Source organism: Hylobates moloch, unplaced genomic scaffold, assembly GCF_009828535.3.
Source record: "Hylobates moloch isolate HMO894 unplaced genomic scaffold, HMol_V3 SCAFFOLD_69, whole genome shotgun sequence".
NCBI classification, from domain to species: Eukaryota; Metazoa; Chordata; class Mammalia; order Primates; family Hylobatidae; genus Hylobates; species Hylobates moloch.
The window spans coordinates 187,400-210,291 of NW_026652344.1; the positions used below are offsets into that span (position 1 = coordinate 187,400).

A 22,892-nucleotide genomic window follows, 5' to 3' on the forward strand; every position below is an offset into this window, starting at 1 on the left:
CCAAGCATTGACACTGTGTTGTCACCAAGCATTGACACTGTGTTGTCTCTTGGAGCTGATAGAGATGGATGATAGGTGTCAGAGTGGATGAAAAATGCGTGCTCTTGGTCTAAGGAAGAAAACAATTCCTGCATGTGTGCCATTGATGGTAGGATATCAAGTAACTTACAGATGTTGGCCACTTAGTTGCTGAAGAGGCATCATTATGTGGCTTATGAGCTCATTGTTTACTTTGACTTGGGAAAGAAATTTTTAAAAGGGATTAAACGTTGCCTGCTTTGTCCAAATGAGCCTTATCAAATTATCACATCTAATGTGCTTCGCTTTTGTGATAAAAGACTTAATGGACGTGGCCAGGTGTGGTGGCTCATGCCTGTAATCTTAGCACTTTGGGAGGTCGAGGTGGGTGGATCACCTGAGGTCAGGAGTTCGAGACCTCATGGCCAACATTGTGAAACCTTGTCTCTATTAAAAATACAAAATTTAGCCGGGTGAGGTGGCAGGTGCCTGTAATCCCAGCTACTTAGGAGGCTGAGGCAGGAGAATTGCATGAACCCAGGAGGTGGAGGTTGCAGTGAGCTGAGACCAAACCATTGCCCCCCAGCCGGGGAAAAAGAAAAACCCCCCCCTAAAAAAAAAAAAAAAAAAAAAAAAAGGACAAAAATGGACAAAGCATTTAGGTCACACCAGCCATTACTAAGAATAGCCTGGTCAGTTGCCTGAGAAGTTCCCCACCCTGTGCAGTTGATCCTCCTTATTCACAGATTCACAGATTTAACATTTGTGAATTCACCTGCTTGCTAATTTTTTTTTTTTTAGATGGAGTTTTGCTCTTGTTGCCCAGGCTGGAGTTCAGTGGTGCAATCTCGGCTCACCGCACGTTATCCTGCCTCAGCCTCCCGAGTAGTTGGGATTACAGGCATGTGCCACCATGCCCGGCTAATTTTGTCTTTTTTTAGTAGAGGCAGAGTTTCTCCATGTTGGTCTGGCTGGTCTTGAACTCCCAACCTCAGGTGATCCACCCGCCTCGGCCTCCCAAAGTGCTGAGATTACAGGCATGAGCCACCTCGCCCAGCTGCTCAAATGTGTTTTAACCCCCAAATCAACACACAGAGCATTTCCACAGGGTCATTTTTGTCATTTTTGGACTTGCACAGAGAAGTGAAAAGTTGAGTCATCCAGTGCTTATGCTTCCCACTGAGGTCAGACAGACATTTTACCTTCTCATACAGTGCGTGTGTCTTTTCCATGGTCTGTTTAGTACCGTGCTTTTAGCATTTTTTTGCTTGGTTTTGGTGACTTCGCTGTTTAAAATGGCCCCAAGTGCAGTGCTGCAGTGCTGTCCACTGTCCCTAAGCACAGGGAGGCTGAGAGAGACCTGCAGAGAAAACACGTGTGTTAGAGAAGTTTCGTGAAGGCATGAGCTCTTGTGCTGTTAAGCCTGACAGTGCATCAGAGAAAGGGAGAGTAAGTTTGACAATATGTATGTGAAGCTGCCCTGACGTGCTAAAGGGACATCTGTAGAGTGTGATGCAGCTGTGGAAAAGATGGAAAAGCAGCCAAATTCACGGATTCATGAGAAGACAGCCAATTTTGAAAAGCAGTGGGCAACATTATTGTGAGACTGAAAACCAAAGACATCGCCTAAGGTCAGGAAAATATTAAATCCTTCTTGGTTAGTGCTGGTTGGCTCCTAGGTTTCAAAAGGCTGTAAGGTGTGAGAACGGCTAACCTTGCAGGCAAGGCAGGTTCTGCAGATCGGGAGGCTGAGGAAGAATTTAAAAATACTTGCTCAGTGTTAGGAAGAAGGAAGTGGGAAGAATGGGTTTCCACTGCTGAGACTTGCTTGTTTTATGGAGATATTGGCAGATGAACCTATATAACGGAAATGGCATTTCAGTTGATGAGAATGTTGTGACCAGAGGATCTCAGGAACCTAACCTGTATTAACTTGTATTTTTCACAATAGTTCAGTGTTTGCTGATTTGGTGTGCATGGCAACTCTGTGCACGAACCTGAGAATTGACTGTGTATTCCAGATATTGATTAGTTGGTTAGAGTGAGAGTTGACAGCACCTGCCTCATTTCTTCTTGAACATGACACGCAGTAGAACTGTGGAACCTCAGCATTCAGTGTTGGTGCCATCCAGGCTGTTCTCAGGATACAACTGAAAGCCTGGACGCCATCATCATCAGTGTATCCTTCCAAACCCAGCACCATGATTGAGAAGAAAAGTCAAAGAAAACAAGTTCTGTTCTGTTTTGTTTTTGTTTTTGTGATATTTTGCTGTTGAGAATGGGGTTGTATTGTCCCTAAATCCTTAAAAGTCAGCACAGACACACCAAGGAAACCAGTGTATAATTAATGTCCACAGCAAAATTTAGGCCCACCCCTGTGGTTATATCATCATATATCCAAGACTGACAATAACCCAAGCCATCTTTTGGAAAGCTGTTAAACTTTTTAAAAGGATTTTGAAGTATTATTCAAATATCTTTTTGCTCAGAGACCCCGAGACACACGAATCCAGCCCTAGATCGATCACTCCTTCCCGTGGGATCCTGATGGGAGAGAAATGGACCGAAAAATAAAAGGAAATTAGGGAGTGTTTTCTACTCAGCAGAATGATCCCAGACGCAGACTCCCAGGCCCACTAGAACTAGAACTGCTGGGGCAGGACCTGCCCACAAGCATCTTTTTAGCCTTCTCTGGTGATTCTGATCCACATCCTTCATAGAAAACTGCTCTAGGTTAGAGCATGAGGACCTATTGAGGAATTTCAGCTTGGTGACTGACACCATCAGATTTAAACTCGAATGACTCAGCCATATGGAGAGAACTGGAGGCGAGGAGAATGAGGGGCTGTAGGTGTCCTTAAGTAGGGAGAGGCAGGCAAGCCACCTGGGAAGATGTTAAATGCACACATCCCCGGGTTCTGTCTGCCCTTGGAGATTCTGCCTCCAGGTGTCTGGAGTGTGGGACTAGAACATCGGTGCTTTTGAAAAGCTTCACCAGTGATTCAGAGGCTTAACTGCCATTGAGACCCACGACTCTGGAAAGTGCTTTACAAACCACAGGAGGAATAAGCAGACATGTGCTCTGTTATGTGAAAGCCTCTATCTCACAGCAATAAAGGACACTCAGGATGATTGTGTGTGAGTGCGAGGGAGGCTGGGCTCGGTGTGCAAGTGTGTGTGGCCATGGAGGCCTCTTCCCGTAGTGCTGCTATTTGGTTGTGCATCCTGTCTGCTGAGACTGTAACCTCAATATGCACCACGTATTTTTCAGATCATCGTGTTCCCTATCTTGGAGGAACTTACTGCTTCCAGCCCCTCTTTGCAGGGTAAATTGAAATGCTAAAAGTTGCATTTAGAGTAGAATGCATTTAGAGTAGATTTGAACACCTACTGTGGCATGTGGAGCTGCCCCTTTGCTACCTGACTTATCTTCTCTCAAGAGTCTCACAACTCTTCCAAGGCCTGTCTGAATTGTCTATTTCTAAGTAATGTGATCAAGCTGGAGAAACAGAAGTCAGATCTGGGGAGGCAGCTAAAGACTCTGACTGAGCAGATACAGGGGAGATGTGGCAGGAGCCTTCACCACCATCTTCCTATAAATTACCCACTCCGAGGTCTGGATCACTCTGTCTATCCTGCTTTATCTTGGAACATTTTCATGGCATGGGCCCTGAAACTGTAAATTCTTGCCAGCAAGAAGTAAAATCAAAGCAGTCATTTGTTGTCAGGATGGAGAGCTCTCATAACCTGAAGATGTAATTTCCACCAGTGCCTTTTCCTAGCAGCGAGACACCGTGAAAGCAGGGCCTCACTAAGCACTGCTGGCTGTTCTTTCTTGGTGACTGACACAGGGGCTCTGGAGTCTCTGCCCAGGCACCAGCCCTGGCAGGCATCTGACACGGGTGGGCTCTGGCATTTTCAGAAGGAGACTATGGAATGGAGGTGGTTCCAGCCGGATCTGCAGACTGCCGTGGCAGCGGCCAACAATGTCAAGTGAGAAGCAGGAGCTGGGCACTGTGAAGAGGAAACTGCTGAACTGCTGGAGGAGAAGGAGGAGGAGAATGCCTGGCTGCAGAAGGAGCTGGGGGATGTGCAGGGCCGCGGCAGGGTGGTTCCCAGCAGAGCTGCCTCTCCATGAGTCTAGTGGGCACCCAGGCCATGCTTGCTTTTCACTTGTTCACTCTGCGTGGGGATGAGACACTTCATGTCTCTCTGTGCAAGGCTTTGCTGTTTCTTTTCTGGGATCAGTCTGCATTACCAGTGCCACCGCACCACTAGGAACGTTCTGTCCAGTGCCCAGTTTCTGCCATGCTTAGCAGCATAAGGGGCTGCTAAGCTTCTCACTTACATATGAAGGGCAAGTTCTAGCCAAGTATCCTGCTAGGCTTAAAGAATAGAAGTCCAGTCTAGGATGCTCCTTGAATCTTAGTATTTATTAGTGCAGGGAGTGCACACTAATAAATATGAACCCACCACCTTACACAGGTCACTCCCATGCAGTGGGAGAAGCTGGAATCACTCCCAAGGGGAGGAGCCACCAAATAAGGACACATTCCTCCCAGCCCAGGGATGTGCCTACTTATTGACAACACCCATGGGCTACTTCAAAAGGCCTTGACATAACTCACTTTATTTTAAAAAGAGTGGAAAACATGCATTTGGCTGATGTATGACATTCCCCTCTGCTCTTGACGGGAAGAAACACACAGCCTATCAGCCCAGAGAGCTCTGCTAATAGCGACATTTAAGAGTATTTGGGACTATAGTTGCACCAGACAAGGTCATTACTTTATAGCCAGACCTCTACCCTCTGGCCACCAAAGGATGTGGATTTTAGGAAAACTAGATTTTCCAGTGTTCCCTATTGAAACAGCAGTGAGGCCATTCTGGGTGGCCTCTGTGTCTACTGTTGTTTGTTTGCCTCTGTCTTGCTTCCCTGTTGTCTGTCATTGGAAGAAGATCCCAGTCAGAACTTGTGTTGCTTCATGTGGACGTTATTTTAATGATAAATGGTAAAAGATAAGTCCTAAGTTTCCATGGTAGCCCTGAATAACCAGGTTCTTGTATGAACTGCTGCATTTCTTATGTATACTGTGAGACACAGGCCATACCATGCAGTGTGAACCCTGATATTCTAGGAAATCTCCACATGCATCCTGGCAGTTTAGGACGCCCTATGCTGCATCCTGCATCTTCAATCTTAACGTCACTGTTTTTTTAAACACAGAATTTTCTTTTTTGATTTTCCAGTGATTTGCAACATTACTTTCTCAATATAGCAGTTTAATCCCTTACCACAAAACATTTCAAAATTTTAGAACTGACACCAATGAGAACATGTCATGGTACTGAAATCCGGCATCATAATGATTTTGCCTGTGATCGCATTTTGCAGGAAGTCAGACAAGTGCCAGTGATGGTTTCTTGTTTGATTTTGCACTTCTCTGGCAAGCTGTCACCTCTGAAGAGTTGACTATTGGGCAATTACTCCCTCATGGCTCGGTCACTTCTGGAACCTACCCCACGAGCAAGAACTAAAACCAACTCACACCCTTCAAGCTCCAAAAGCCAGCCAGTGTTTCCATCTTGGCTGAATGAGTTCTTGATTGAAACTAATTTGACTTTGGCAGTCATCTAATAAGAACTCAAAAGTCATCCTTGGTTCAGCCACAGCCAAAGAACTTGCAGAACATTCTCTGATGAGATCTTCAAGTACAACTGAGAGAAGGTAAGAACACCCAAAAAGCACGTGGATCCTGACACGGGATTACCTGGTTCTTGAGCTCTGTTTGCCCCCATGGGCACTCAACGGGGATGGTTGCAGCCAGGCTGATAGGCATGAGATGAAGCGCCCAGGCAGGAATGCAAATCAGCATTTATTACTGGAACTCAGTGACTACACAGTGGGGTATTATCTAACGCATCAATGATCTTCAGCCCTGTTACACTTTCAAAAATATTTTTATTTCAGAGTTAGAATAACTGATGTTAAGGTATGTGGGGAAGGAAGGTGGTAGCCTCATCTTTGCAGCCAGCCAGCAGTATCTCATTCTCAGCCTCATCTTTGCAGCCAACTGGCAATATCTCATTCCCAGCCCCGTCTCGGGCCTCTGTTAAAAGAGGTGGGAAAAGTGAGTAGTTTTCAAGGTCCGTTTAAGCTCTGCTATTCTGTGGACTGGTTGGTCAGCTGACCTTTCCCTGGTGGGAGAGTCAGAAATTCCTGTGCCAGCCTTAGCATCTTTCCGATGCAATCCTTTGAACCTCTTTGACACAGTGGTTTCCCCATTGTTGATGAGCAGTGCGGGGAAAGACCTCTGCATTTACTGTGTTTGTTTATTTCTCTTGTTCTGAAACAGTAAATGCTGTTATTTCAGGGTGACTTACCTAATTCTTACAGTATTTATATAACACCAGTAAACATCCATGGAAAACTTCTTTAAAAGAGATCGTTAAACACACTTAACATCTGTGCCTAATTAATGCTATTGGTATCTAAATAGAATGTCTGTGATTCGAATGTGTTTTGCCTGCACCACCAGTTCTTGGGTTGTCCCCTCTCAGAGGTGAGCAGTGTGGCAGCACAGCATGTGCAGACTCCGCTGGAATTGGCTTAACTCTGTGTGTGCACATCAGTGTCAGCCCAAGCGTCACTGCATGTGCCCGTACTTCCCTCTGTGTTGCTCTGATGGCTCTAATGGGTCACAGCCGCTCAGCACATGTCCCAGCTGCTGCGGAGAGGGGAAGGGCGGAAGTTGGAGGTATAGATTCTTGGGTCCCTAAGGTCCCTTTTCAAGCTCTCTTGCTGTAGATGCTCTGGTACCGAGCCCCTGTCCCAGGTGGAGGGGGCCCATTCCGCTGAGGATTCCTAAACAGTTTCTGAACAGACCTCACCTTAGCGGCCATGATGAACAGGGGCTTCTGGCATTTAATTTGGACCTTAATGTAGAACCTGGTCCTCTCATAGCCTATTACTGTAGCCAGCATTATCTGTTGACTCACCTAGTACTTTTTTTTATAGTTTACATGTATGACATAGATACACAGTCTATAATTCTAAATAGCTGTGTCTGCCTCCCTGTTTCCAAAACCGCATCTTTACAGATTTGAACAGTGCGGACATAAGCTTCTCTTAGGCCTTTAGGATTTTTAGGTTGAAATTATGAAAGAAAAAAAGTTTTTTGGCCTTGACAGTAGAGGGAAGCACAAGCCTCTCTGTAAATTCTGGAAGGGCCTGTGGTGTTCTTCGTGGGCATCTCTGCTTCACCACACAGTTCTTTGTTGGAGAAATTCTGGTGGAGGAGCCTAGTACAGGCATTTGTAGTCTGACAGTTTTTTATGTCCGAAAACCTTTGGCTTCCAAAAAATTGGAACAGTAGGAATTAAAACCCATTGGCCTATCCTGGACATTAGCTTGTCCCTGTAGGACAGTGTAAGCTGGAAATTCTTGCATTTGTGAGCTAAGACCGTGTTGCCTTAGGTAACTCCTTTACAGCCTCTCCCTCCCCATTTCTATTTTCACCTCTCCATGGGCTCTGTCAGCCAGCAGAGCATTTGGTGGAAGAAAGACAGCCCAGCTCTTCCCATGATTGGGAGCCACAGCCATCTCTATGTGAAAGGGGGAATGTATAGAAGAGAAATTGCCTCTTTATAAAGAGCCCAGGTGTCTCCTTGTGACATTCACTGTTTCTCGGAATCATTGCCTTTGAGTCTTTGCTTTTTGTCCACATTTTGGAATCAGCTCACCGCATGATCAAAGATGATCCTTCACTCTTTTTTCTTTTTCTCAGAAGCTTCCACAGTCTTTTATTTGGAGAATAAAATGAAGTTGTACTGAAAAAACAAAGTACAGGTCTCATGAAGGAGAGTTATTTGCAGCTGGAATGTTGAGAGGGCACAGTGGCAGAGCAGATCTGAGTAATGCTTATTCCGAAGAAGTCAGAAAGTTTGGCTTCCTTCTGTGGGGTCTTGATTGTGCCTCTTCACACAGGGTCTGGCTTCATTACCTCATCTGAAACTAAGTGCCACTAAGCTTTGATTTGATTTCCAGAATCTTGCTAGGCTAAACACAAGTAGATGTTTCATTGATTGTTGGGAATAGGCTCCCAAAATCTGGCCATAAACTGGCCAGTCTCTGCAGCACTGTGACGTGTTTGTGATGGCCATGATGCCCACGCTGAAGGTTGTGGGTTTACCGGAATGAGGGCAAGGAACACCTGGCCCACCTAGGGCAGAAAACCGCTTAAAGGCGTTCTTAAACCACAAACAATAGCATGAGCGATCTGTGCCTTAAGGAGAGCATGCTCCTGCTACTGATAACTAGCCAGAGCCCATCCCTTTATTTCGGCACATCCCTTTGTTTCCCATAAGGAATACTTTTAGTTAATCTATAATCTGTAGAAACAATGCTTATCACTGGCTTGCTGTCAGTAAATATGTGGGTAAATCTCTGTTCGAGGCTCTAAGCTCTGAAGGCTGTGAGACCCCTGATTTCCCACTCCACATCTCTATGTTGCTGTGTGTGTGTGTCTTTAATTCCTCTAGCGCCTCTCGGTTAGGGTCTCCCGACCAAGCTGGTCTTGGCAGTTGATCATAAAGGATGCTGTTAAGCCAGATAGGTAAGCATGGTGACAGTGGCAATAGAAATCTAATGGAAAACAGTTGAATGACAACTACACCAAAAGCCTCATGGATGAAACTCACCCTGGAAACTTAGTGTTCAACTCAGAGCGATCCACAATTTTTATGTGGATTTTAAACTTCCAGAAATGTGATTTTAAACTTCCGAAAATACCTGTGTTTGTGAAGATCCAAATCCAACTCAGCAACCTCCATCAGGCAGAAACTTCCTGCAGTTCTCAGCATGGAGCTATTAGCTATCCAAAGGAAAGCCAGTATGTGTCTTATCCAAAGGATGAGACAAGGCAAGAGTTACTGTCTAATAAAAGGAAAATTAGGAACAGGAATGCTCTTTAAACTCAGGAAGATGTTTCGGGGTGTCAAACCAGACAGCACAGAATCACTAGAAACATTAGCTTGGTGCGAGAAAGAAGAGACATTGATATCTTCTGTGTAAAAATAACTTAAATACTTGCGAGTAGGACTGCATATTCTGGGAGCTCTTTGCCTCGTGTTCAGAGTTGTTAGGATGATTTAAAACTCATTTGCTGGATGTTTTTAAATATAAACCGTTAGAAAACTGCAACCTCAACTAAAAAGGCACCACTGTATTTGCACCCCACATTTTGTCCTATCTTTACTCCAGGTACTGCTGAGTATTTTTATCTGTAAGCATTTGTAAAATGCTAAATAATGTTATTATACAGAAGCTTGTCTGCTGCTTGAGGTTTTTTTTTTTTTTTTTTTTTTTTTGAGACGGAGTCTCGCTCTATCACCCAGGCTGGAGTGCAGTGGTGCAGTCTCGGCTCACTAACCTCCGTCTCCCGAGTTCACGCCATTCTCCTGGCTCAGCCTCCTGAGTAAGCTGGGACTACAGGTGCCCGCCACCACACCCAGCTAATTTTTTATATTTTTAGTAGAGACGGGGTTTCACCGTGTTAGTCAGGATGGTCTCGATCTCCTGACCTTGTGATCCGCCCACCTCGGCCTCCCAGAGTGCTGGGATTACAGCCGTGAGCCACCATGCCTGGCCTGCTGCTTGAGTTTTAATCACCAGCTATGTTTCTGCAGGGCCTTTATGTCATTTTGTTCTACGTTTTTTCATGAATATAGTTTCAGAACTTCAAAGCCTCCTCAAATAATAGAATTTGAAGGAGAAACAAGCTGGACTTTAAATATAAGTTGTAGATAGAAGGTTGAGCTGGGATATGAATGATTTTATTATTAGAACAAGAGGACGTGGAGCAAAAACACTAGTTTTGCATGAATTAATTTTTAAGCAAAACTGTAGAATCTCAGAAAATATAGCATGGACTTTTTAATCTAGATGTGTCTTGTTGAAATTTAAAAATGAATAGATTGGCGAATCAATGTGTTGGATTTTTTCCTAATTATGAAGTAATATTTAGATATACTGGTAGCAAAATGGAGATGTGTCAAGAAAAATACTAATCTTTCTCCTCCTTCAGTACTCACCCTGCAAGGTAATCACTGGTAACAGTGTGTATATTTTTTGTTAATCATAAAATGTATAGGCTTCATTTATATATGTTTAAATATAAACAGGACTGTGTTCTACACAGTACGCTGCACCTTCACTTTTTATTTCATGTAACATGGGCATCCTTCCAGGTCAATACATACAAAGCGAACTCATTTTAAGAGCTGCATGGCCTTCCGCAGGAGGGACGTGCCCTGGAATATTCAAATATTGTCTTACTAATGCCAGCAAGGTTATAGTTTTCTTCGTTACGAATAATGCTGTAATACGAGTCCTTATACATATAGTCCTATATAGTTGTGATTTTATTTTTATAGGATTAATTTCTAAAACTATGCTGCTCTAGAGAATATACACATTTTTATCTTAATAGATGTCTCTAGGTTACTCACCTGACTGCTGTGACATTTCATTCTTTTTTTGTTTGTTTGTTTTTTTGAGATGGAGTCTCACTCTGTCACCCAGGCTGGAGTGCAGTGGCACGATCTTGGCTCACTGCAAGCTCCGCCTTCCGGGTTCACACCATTCTCCTGCCTCAGCCTCCCGAGTAGCTGGGACTACTGGCACCCACCACCACGCCTGGCTAATTTTTTGTATTTTTAAGTAGAGACGGGGTTTCACCGTGTTAGCCAGGACGGTCTCGATCTCCTGACCTCATGATCCCCCCACCTCGGCCTCCCAAAGTGCTGGGATTACAGGCGTGAGCCACCACACCTGGCCGACATTTCACTCTTGATGAACGTGCCCATCTCTGCATAGTCTGAGCAGCCACAGAAAGCACTGATGTTATTTTTGTCAATAGGATAAGTGAAAAATACTATCTTATTAGATTTTAATTTGTATTTCTCTGAGCATATTTTTATGTTTACTAACCAATTGCACTTTCCCTTCTAGAATTGCTAGCGTAGCACTTTTGCCTATTTTTTCACTGAGCTGATTGTTTCTCATCAGTTTGTAAGTCAATATTTTATTAGGGATGTGTCGGGGTTTTTTTGTTTTGTTTTGTTTTGGGGGATTTTTTTGTTGTTGTTGTTTTGAGACAGGGTCTTGCTTTGTCACCCAGGCTGGAGTGCAGTGGCACGATCACAGAAGCCTTGACCTCCCAGGCTCAAATAATCTTCCTACTCAGCCTCCCAAATAGCAGGGACTACAGGCGAACACCACCATGCCTTCCTAATTATTTCAAATTTTTGTACAGATGGGGTGTCGCTTTATTGCCAAGGCTGGTCTTTAACTCCTGGGCTTGAGTGATCCTCCCACCTTAGTCTCCCAAATCACTGGAATTACAATTGTGAATCACCGTGCTTGCCCAAAGACGTGTTTTTATCCCCAGTGTACTACAGGCCTTTGGCTTTAACATCTGTATCATAGAAAAGTTTTTATTTTTATATAATGTTAACTGTTAGTGTTTTCTTTTATTATTTCTTTTTGTTTGTTTGAGGGTTTTCCCTCTCCAATCTTATTTGTTACAAGTAAGTTATTAAGTTTCATCGTCTATTTTATGCACATGCACACACAGACACACAAACAGAGATACACACACACACACACACACGCAGGCGTTTGATCCACCTTTCTTTATTTAATCTGATGTGAGCTGTGGGTTTTTCTCTCCCGGTTAGATAGCTGGTCATGCCAGCACTATTATCAGCACCATCCTTTGTCCACTGAATTGAAATCCCACCTTTACATGGTTCATTTCATCTGCATTCAAAGAGAACTGCCCTAAGTATGCCCCCATTTCTTTTTCTTTTGAGTTAGTTCTGCTTTAAAATATTAATGAGTTATTAGATTGATTATATTATTTTTAACTCACCTTTCATTTTAAATTGTCATCTTTAATTTATGTCTTATTTTATTGAACTTTAAGGTAGATACTATCAGTGTCAAATTGTTTCTGGTCATGAATTTACAAACGTTGGTCCTCTCTTGAGTGCAGTGTCCCCTTCACTTTGTATTATGAAATATTTGCATCGGCTGGGCGTGGTGGCTCATGCCTGTAATCCCAGCACTCTGGGAGGCCTAGGTGGGTGAATCACCTGAGGTCAGGAGTTCGAGACCAGCCTGGCCAAAATGGTGAAACCCCGTCTCTACTTAGAAAAATACGAAAATTACCTGGGCGTAGTGGCATGTGCCTGTAGTCCCAGCTACTTGAGAGGCTAAGGCTGGAGAATCTCTTGAACCCGGGAGGTGGAGGTTGCAGTGAGCTGAGATTGTGCCACTGCGCTTCAGCCTGGGTGACAGAGTTAGACTGTATCACAATAAAATAAAATAAAATAATAAAAATAAAAAAAAATATTTGCATCAACAGGGCATTATTTTGTTTGTCACCTTCTCTTGCTGAAGCAGATCCAGGTGTGGCAGGGCCTGACGTTTGGCCCAGGTCAGTGTCTGGATCCTGCTCAGTTCCACTGCCTTTACCTGACAGTGCTTAGGATCTTCTTATGACTGAAACGTGTTGGAAGGCTCTTGAAGGTGCATATATAACATATTGAAAGGTACAGAAGCTCAGGTAGAGTAGAAAAGGGTGAGTGCCTAATGGGGAAATTCGCCTGTGTCCAGTTTGTTCTCTGCTTGGTGAGCCTGGAATACAGAGCCAACTCTCTGGGTCTACATTTGCATGCCCCTCGTCCATTTTAGATGCACATTGTGGCTTTTCCTGCCCTGTCCCTTGTCACTACTGTCCTTTGTGTCTGGGGCAAACCAACCTTGGCCTCCTCAGATGTAAATTCCTCTTGTTCCTGATCCTTTGCCAGAATGCCCTGCATCTCTCTGGGCTTGTGCTCCTCGCCAGCCCTGGCCTTCTAGGGTGGGGGACATTAGTGGAGGGTTTCCTTTATCTCCATTTTCTTTGGAAGGGATTTGGGGGAAAGCTCTTGGTATTGTATTTTAATTTCCCCCCCACCACATACTCTCTATTAGCAGAAATTCTTCAAAGTCTAGGCTTGTAGATAATACCTGACTACAAGATTTTTACTGTTTCTTTTATTCTTTTTGTTCAGATTTGTAGATGAAGATGCTTATGTTCAAATTGCCATCTTATCCTGTTTAATTTTATTGTTGAATATGCTTATATTGAAATATGAAAGTGAAATTCAGAAGATACTGTTTGACATCTGGAGACAGAGTACGTCATAATTTCTCTCTCACAGTAGAGGGACAAACTTCTCTTAGATTCGTTTTGTGTAAAACAGTAAGAAGTATTTAGAGAAAATTACACTCCAGGCAAGGGCATAGAATGAGCAAAGGCACAGAGGCAAGACATAAAAGAAAAAAAACTTCAGGTGGCTGGGTGTATAGTCCAAAAACTAGACGGGTAAAGGGGACTCATGGGAGATCAATCGAAAGGTCTGGGGCTGGGCTTCATCCAGGTGTTCAGAAAAGATCCCAGCAGGCATGAGCAGGTGGTTGGCACAACCCGCCCTCTTCACAAATATTAATCTGCCAGTTGTGAAGGCAGCTGTGGTGCCATGCAACGCTTCCCAAATGGAGTTACCCTTGAATACTTTAAAAAATAATCGGCCGGGCGCGGTGGCTCACGCTTGTAATCCCAGCACTTTGGGAGGCCGAGGCGGGCGGATCACGAGGTCAGGAGATCAAGACCACGGTGAAACCCCGTCTCTACTAAAAATACAAAAAAAATTAGCCGGGCATGGTGGCAGGCGCCTGTAGTCCCAGTTACTCGGAGAGGCTGAGGCAGGAGAATGGCGTGAACCCGGGAGGCGGAGCTTGCAGTGAGCCGAGATTGCGCCACTGCACTCCAGCCTGGGTGACAGAGCGAGACTCCGTCTCAAAAAACAAACAAACAAACAAAAAAAATCATCATGGGCTGGGCATGGTGGCTCACGCCTGTAATCCCAGCATTTTGGGAGGCCAAAGCGGATGAATCACTTAATGTGATGAGTTTAAGACCAGCCTGGCCAACATGGCAAAACCCTGTTTCTACTAAACATTTAAAAAAAAAAAAAAAATCATGTATAGGAGCTCACCTGTGCCTGGATCAGAATAAACAACAGAAACTGGTGTCTTGAGGAAGTGAAAGCTATAGACAATCACTGGCATTTGAAGACTCTGTTCTCTAATATAACAAAGAAAGCAACAAATTAGAGAGGTTAAATAAAAGTTTTAAAGGGAAATAATTACAGACATACATGTATATGGTCTTAAATGACAAGGTAAGACATAGAAGGCAGACCAACATTCAGTGAGGAGGGCCGTGCGCCTTGTTGTGCTCTGTGGAGATGCTGCCTGCTTGCTTATAGGGTGCGTGCATGTCACCTGCTGTGTGTGACACACCATCAGAAAGTCTGGCCTCCAAATGTTATTCACAGGTATGGGTTGCCACCTTGTAAGAACAGATTATTATACAAAAATAGGAATGTTGAAAGAAATATTGGGAATGTTTTTTCTTAAATATTATTATATTTTAAGAAGAAATACCATCAGCATTATTTTTAGAACCTTGTATACCTCTCACAGAACACTTGTGCACAACAGAAAATTTGAGAAGGCATGGCCAGAGCTGGATTTGCATCCCAGATTCACCATTCATGAACCATGTGACCATCATCAAATTTTCCTCTAAAATAAGATATAATATGTGGAGGTTTTGTGGAAAATTAAATTAGATAACATTTTTAAGACACACGGTACTGTGCCTGTCATATACAGTGGAGTTATACTGTATTAGTTTGTTCTCACTTTGCTATAAAGAACTACTTTGAGGCTGGGCACAGTGGCTCATGCCTGTAATTCCAGCACTTTGGGAGGCCAAGGCAGGAGAGTCACTTGATGTCAGGAATTCAAGACCAGCCTGGCCAACATGACAAAACCCCGTCTCTACTAAACATACAAAAATTAGCCAGGCATGGTGGCACGCACCTGTAATCCCAGCTACTTGGGAGGCTAAGGCAGGAGAATCACTGGAATCTGGGAGGCAGAGGTTGCAGTGAACTGAGATTACCCCACTGTATTCCAGCCTGGGATACAGAGCGAGACTTAGTTTGAAAAAAAAAAAAAAAAAATTGAATTACCTGAGACTGGGTATGTTATAAAGAAAAGAGGTTTAATTGCCAGGCATGGTGGCTCACACTTGTAATCCCAGCACTTTGGGAGGCTGAGGTGGGCAGATCACAAGGTCAGGAGATCGAGATCATCCTAGCTAACATGGTGAAACTCCGTCTCTACTAAAAATACAAAAAATATTAGCCGGGCATGGTGGTGGGTGCCTGTAGTCCCAGCTACTTGGGAGGCTGAGGCAGGAGAATGGTGTGAACCTGAGAGGTGGAGCTTGCAGTGAGCCGAGATTGTGCCATTGCACTCCAGCCTGGGCAACAGAGCCAAGACTCCATCTCAAGGAAAAAAAAAAAAAAAAAGGTTTCATTGACTCACAGTTCCACAGGTCACACAGGAAGCATGGCTAGGGAGGCATCAGGAAACTTACAATCATGGTGGAAGGTGAAGGGGATGTAGGTACATATTCACATGGCTGGCAGGAGAGAGAGAGTGAATGAAGCAGGAGGTACTACATACTTTCAACAACCAGATCCCTTGAGAACTCTTATCCCAAGACAGCACTAGGAGGACAGTGCTAACCCATTAGAAACTGCCCCCATGAGCCAATCACCTCCCACCAAGCCCCACCTCCAACAATGGGAATTACAATTCAACATGAGATTTGGGTGGGGACACAGAACCAAACCATATTATGTATGCATATTTGTTTCAGTGAAATTTTCAATTATTAACATAGTTTTATATGCTGGGGACAAGCAGAACACATGCTTCATTTTGTTGTGTTAAATATGGCCCCTAAACACAAAGCTGCTATTTCATCAGTGATGTAACTAAAGCAAGAGCCAACCTCAGTGGCTCATGCATGTAATCCCAGCACTTTGGGAAGCTGAGGCAGATGTATCGCTTGAGTCCAGGAGTTCGAGAACATCCTGGGCAATGTGGTGAAAACTCATCTCTTAAAAAAAAAAAAAGAAAATTAGCCAAGTGTGGTGGTGCACATCTGTAGTCCCAGCTACTCTGGAGGCCGAAGTGGGAGAATCGCTTGAGCCTGGGAGATTAAGGCTGCAGTGAGCCGAGATGGTGCCACTACACTCCAGCCTGAGTGATACACCTCGGCCTCCCAAAGTGCTGGGATTACAGGTGTGAGCCACCAGGCCTGGACACTAATAGTATTTTTTTTATTATTTTTTATTTTGAGACAGAGTCTCGCTCAGTCACCCAGGCTGGAGTGGGAGTAATCTCCACTCACTGCAACCTCCTCCTTTCGGGTTCACGTGATTCTCCTGCCTCAGCTTCCCAGGTAGCTGGGATTACAGATGTGTACCACCACCCACGCCCGGCTAATTTTTGTATTTTTAGTAGATATGGGGTTTTATTCTGTTGGTCAGGCTGGTCTCAAACTCCTAACCTGAAGTGATCCACCCGCCTCGGCCTCCCAAAGTGCTGGGATGAGCCACAGTGCCCAGCCACCAATAGCATTCTTAATAACCATTTTCTTTAGTTATTCAGTTCAGGCTTTGTTTTGTGAATGCCTCCCGCACACATACACCTACACACACACACACACACACACACACACACACAATTGCTGTTATATAACATGGTGAGTATTTAGTGGGTATTTCTCTAATCTGCTTAAATGATGCAGGGTTTTCTCAGACTGACTTGTATATTGTTCTAGCCAAGCAGACTGAGCGTTTGAAATAACATCTGGAAATTAATTCTTGTGGCCTTGCTTTTTTCTTACATACTCTAAATGAGTCTATTTATCATTCAATATTTTGAATTGCAGAGAAACTTAGATAACTGAAAGGAATACCTCAGCAGAATGTAGGCGTTTCTATTTTGTTCTTATTAAATTATCAAATAAGGAAATGAACATGAATTATTTACAATGATTGTCCTTGGAGGCCTTGGGCACCAAGTCATGTAAATGGACTGATAAGAAGGTGGCCCATTTTGTTTGTTGATGACCTTTCTGAGAATGGCTGGCGCAGACAGAGGAGATTTTTTTCTCCTCAGACCTAACCTGATTTCATTCTCTTTCTGCATATTTGCCACCTGATTTTATTCTGTGTAACATAAAGGGGAAAATGTGAAAACCAGTTCCTGTCAGTAAACCTTTAAAAATTATTTAAAAGCCCAACCCCTTACAATTTGTTAAGTTCCTGATGGTTTCTTCCAATGAAGTTTTCAGTTTACTGATTTTTTTTTCCACTCAAAAGAAGGGGCTGTGAAGTCAAGAGTGTAAGACAGTGTGGGTTAACTGTTTTAAGTTCTGTTTCTGTGAAACGTATTCTATTCATGTTTACAGAGCAACAGAGGAAAGCTTAGAGAATTAAGTACACTGTAAATTCAACCACAGAAGCTTATGAGTAGCTAGATTAACTTCAAAACAATCAGTAAATAAATATTTTAAACTTCCACTGACCTTTTTAAAATCTACTTCCAGATACGTTGGTTGAACTATTCTCATAAATTAGTCATCTTGCAAAACAGCTGTGGCAATATGATATAATGAAGAGAGCAATGATTTAGCAATCAGAAGGTTGGGAGTCCTTGTCTTGGCTCATTCACAGGGAGATCACATGACATGCCAAAGTCCCCTAGATGAGGAAGCCATGCATGAGAGGATTGAGGATTGGGTCAATGATCTATCATAAAAGACTTTCTGTGAGTCTGTGCTTAAACTTAGAAACCTCACAAAGAACACACCAGGGAATTTGGGTGAGAGCAGGAGCTTCACCTCATGCAGAATTGCAGTGTTATTTTAGAGTTGTGTTACGATTCTTAGGCTTAGAAGACAGAATGTCTGAGTCAGGATTATGTTGTGTATAATGGATTGTACTCTCGTTGGCTTAGGCAGAAAGGTGTTAAATGGCTTGCAGAATTGTTGGGAGGGCTGAGCTTCCAGGAGCAGCTCCCAAAGTCTCCACACAGAATTGGACCACCAGGGAACCTGCTCCCTCCACCAGGACAGGAGCCTTAACTTCAGAAAGCTGCCCACCCAGTTGGAAAGCTGCCACCACAGTTAACAGCACCAGAAGCATCTTGTTTCTGCTACAGTCTCTGTGCATATAGTGAACGCCCTGTGCCCTGCCTCTCTCCCCCTGACTCAGGTGCCACTCCAGGTCTTGCCCAAGTCTTTCTGATTGGTGAAATTTAAATCACACCCAAAATCCCAGCTGCAGGAGAGTTCTGAGATTTCATCTTTCCAGCCTCTGTGTGTTATGTTACGTGGGGTTTGGAGCATTTGCCAACAAGCCAATCCACTGCATTCACCATTGACAATAAGCAAAATGTTTATGATCAGTAACATTTGCATTTTTTCACAATTTCCAGGATACAGCCTTCTTAATTAGAGCTACTGTCAAGTCATTCTACATATAAAAATATCATTTTTGACCGTTTCTCAAGAAACAGCTTTTTAAAATATCGAGAGCAATGCCTACATTATTTCCTAATGCAAAGCTGGTAGAGAAAATAGGATGTTAAATTTAGAATTTCCCTTCCAGCTTTATTTTCTCCACATCAGCTCTGTTTTCCTGTGTCTTTTTCTCCTACGGGGATGTCCTCCACCTTTTCAGTCTCATTTGACCTTTGCCATGCGGACCTGTGGATGAAGAGCCAGCGTCCCCCAAGGTCGATGCTGCTGGCCAGTGGCCTGGTGTCTGTGTTAACAGAACATCTCCAATGCCCTCAGAGCCCATGACCACCATAAGTCACTCATCAAGTCATTTGATTTGGGATGCCCTGGTATTTAATCATTTTTTTCTATAAGCAAAGCTCCAAATTCAGACTTTGGCCCGACATATCAAATGTTTCTCGACTCTACCCTGGCCCCACGTTGTTACAACCACAAGGGCACTTTCCAGGTACTATCACATGCAGCCACTGCATGCAGGAGCCTGGCCGAGGCTCTGGGGAGGCACTGATGGAGAGCCTGACTCATGAATAACACAAAAGCAGCCTCTTCCTCTCTGCCTCTCCCTCCTCTCCAGTTCCTGCCTTGCCTCATTTCTTTTCTGCCTCTCATAGCCATTAAATTCAGGTCACTACTATTTGCCATTTTCTTATCTCATGAGAATTAGCATGGTCAGCCAGAGGCTTCATCTCCAAGGAAACCAGGTGTCACAACTGTGTACCTGACCCTTTTGTAGGCACCCTTGGCCATCCCCATCTTGCAGCCTGCTAGACATTTTTCTACCTGGTCTTGTATGTGAGCACCTGTGTTGATCTGTCACTCCTGATCTTGGTGTGCTCCCAGCTTTTCCTGGAATTTTCTGATAGACTCACTATACCCCTTTAGTCATGCTTATCTTCATATATGAGAAAGATGCATAGCTATACTTCATACATACACTGTACACATAAAGATAGCAAATAGAAGAAACAGAATATGCATCTCTCCACTGTAACAGTATCTTTCTTCCTGGACTGCAATGAACATGCCATTGTATTGAAAGACTCTAGTAGGCTGGGCGTGGTGGCTCACGCCTGTAATCCCAGCACTTTGGGAGGCCGAGGTGGGTGGATCATGAGGTCAGGAGATCGAGACCATCCTGGCTAACACGGTGAAACCCCGTCTCTACTAAAAATACAAAAAATTAGCCGGGCGTGGTGGCGGGCGCCTGTAGTCCCAGCTACTCAGGAGGCTGAGGCAGGAGAATGGTGTGAACCCGGAAGGCGGAGCTTGCAGTGAGCCAAGATCGCCCCACTTCACTCCAGCCTGGGCAACAGAGCAACGCTCTGTCTCAAAAAAAAAAAAAAAAAAAAGACTGTAGTAAAAATTAATCTTAGAATGTACCTGGTTATTATCTCTGCTAAAATAGTTTGCAATTAAGTTAAATGAAGATTAAACTACACATGTTGAAAGACATGAAAGTCCAGTGAGTGAGTCTATGAAGATGGGAAATGAACAGTAACAGTTTGTGCAAGAACTTTCCTGTTCCTTCCACCCCTAGGCACTTCATTATTTAAACATTTTCGCTTTACTCAGTTGTCCTACATCTAGGACTGGCCTCCACTCAGCTAACTCCTCCTCCCCTCCCATTTCTCCAATTCAGCTCTAGTCCAGAGGAGAAAAGGATAATAAATACAACACTAAACACCATGGAATACTTCTCAAGTCACCAAAAAGGTAAATCAAAAAGTATTATTTGCTATTTTGAACTGGAACAACATGTAAATGTTCCCATCTCTTTTCTTGGCAAGTGGAACTGGACAGAATACTTCTGTCCATAAGGCCCTTAGAAGCCCCCTAAGTGAAATACCAATGAGGACCTCCCCAGCAGCTGCTGTCTCTCCTGCCAGGTAGATGAGCCCCAGGAATAACCACTGCTCATGGTTTGTTCTATATCCCTCTAGGTGTTTTTCTTTATACGTATGTGTGTGTGTGTGTCTGTGTCTGTGTGTGTAGAGAGAGGGTGTGTTGTGTAAATTGGATTATACTACACATTAGTCCAATACTTACTCATTTCACTTTATCATTGGAATGTGAGCTCCGTGAGGACCAAGATTTTTGTTTATTTTGCTTGCTAACATATCTTTTGTCGATAACAGGGAGTGAAACATGGTCACATCATGATAGAAGCTCAACAAATATTTGTTGAATGAATAAAGGAATATGTCTGAGACACCTTTACATTGCAACATTTGGAGAAATGGTTCCTTTTTGTAAAGGTTACATAATACACATCAATTTATGTAGCCATACTTCTACTGATAGATTTTAGATTACTTGGGGTAAACAATAAAGTGAAGATCCTTATGCAGTTTTTTGACCACTAAAGGGGCTATTTCTGCATAAGGGTGGATCAAGATTCATTTGCAAATATGAGAGATCACTGTAGTTAAGCAGAAAGGGATTTAATCCAGGGCATTTGGTACTGGAAGGGCTGGAGAAGGCAGTAGGCTCCGTCCACTGAACTTCCAGGAAGGGTTCCCAGAGCATCTCAATGCTGGTCCAGTAAAGGAGCTTCTGTTCCTGCCGGAATCAGGAAGTCTTTCTGTAGGTACATGCCCAGGTCCACCACTGCTGCCAAGATCTAGGATCAGCCTTGGGACCACACAGCCACAGGTGTAGTCCATGCCAGCACACCATGCTCTGTGCCTGCCTCATACTGCCCAGAAGATGGTGGAACAGACCCAAGAATCTCCACTTCCCTGCCACAGAACAGCAAATGCCCTCCCAGCCATGATTGCCAGGAGAAGCTGCAGAAGGGCAGCCTTCTACTCCCTATACCTTCCACATCCTCTGAGAAGGGGCCTGTTTGACAGAAACTAAGCCACTTGATGAGCCAAGCTTTAAGGACTTTGGCAAATACACCCCTTAGCTTTCTAGTCTCATGTAAGTCAGTAAGTTACCCTTCAAAGAGACAAGGATGGAATCAAGTGAGCCTGTCCTGAGATCTTCCACACATTGATTCCTAGAAAAGGAAAATGGAGTCCTAGAAAAGGAAGTGTATTTGACCTGTCCTGGCACGTTGAAAAACTTGACAGACACATTGCCCTTCAGTTTACCCTCCCACTCATAGCATGCAAGGTACTGTTTTCCCAGAATTTTCACACTCTATAAATTTTAAAGATTAAATGAACAATAATATCTTGATTTTGTCCTTCAGTAAGGTTGAGCACTTCTTCATATGTTTACAGACCGTTTATCTATCTTTTCTATGTGTGAATGAAAACTTACATACTTTGCCTGTATTTATTTTGAGGTATTAGTCTTTTTCCTATTTGTAAGAAATATTGATATATTGTGCTTTTTAACTTTTTTATATGTAATGCTGTTATTTTCTTTATCTTTGAACTTTGTTTGAAGTTATATCTTACTGAAGAAAAATGTTGCATGTTGTGTTGAGTGCTTTCCTTTATGATTTTAAGTGTTTTGTTTCCTGCCTTAAAAAGACCTTTCTAGCTATTAGATTATGAAAATATTCTTCCTTAACATCTTAAAGAAGTCTTTTATTTGTTCAGTCTTAAAACCCATAGAAACATGGGTTTGAATTTAAGTGATCTTTCCCTATCTTACTGCCTTCTGGACTCAGAAATAAATACTCTTTGAATGAAGATTACATCATCCAGAACCTCAACTTATAGCCACATTAAAAAAAATATGGTGTCATAGTCAATTTTAAAAATACTAAGTATACAAATAGATAATACCAAATGATGAAAAAACAAGAGAAAAATAGGCAACAGAAACAGACACAGGAGATCCAGATATTAGACACGGACTTTAAAACAACTGAGATTAATCCAGTAAAGAAAATAAGTAACAAGGTGGATAATTTCAGCAGAAAACCACAATCTATGAAAAAGAATCCATTAGAAATGTTATAACTTAAAAATAAAATGCCTAAATTTAAGACTCAACAAAGTTTACCTGTAGATTAAACATTTTCAGAGAGGCTAAAGGAACTAAAGACAAGTTGATAGAAATATCTGAACTGAAGCGCAGAGAAAACAAAGAATAGGAAATAGAGAAAAGGACGTAAGAGCTATATGGAATGGGGCAAAAAGATCTAATGTGTAATTGGAGTCCCTAAAAGGGAAAACAAGAAAAACAAGACAGATAGGGCAGAAGCAGTATTGGAAGAGATAATGGCCAAGAATTTTGAAAACTAAACAGATGTCAAGCCCTAGATTCAAGAACAATATGAACCAAAAGCAAAGTAAATGCAAAGAAAACCACCTAGACACATTAGGCTAAAACTGCTAGTAATGAAAGAGAAAGCAC

At 43.2% G+C, this 22,892-nt stretch overlaps 1 pseudogene; it reads left to right on the forward strand.

The window, feature by feature from the left end:
- LOC131382574 (cytospin-B-like) overlaps positions 1-22,892 on the forward strand; it is a 109,303-nt pseudogene that overhangs the window by 878 nt on the left and 85,533 nt on the right.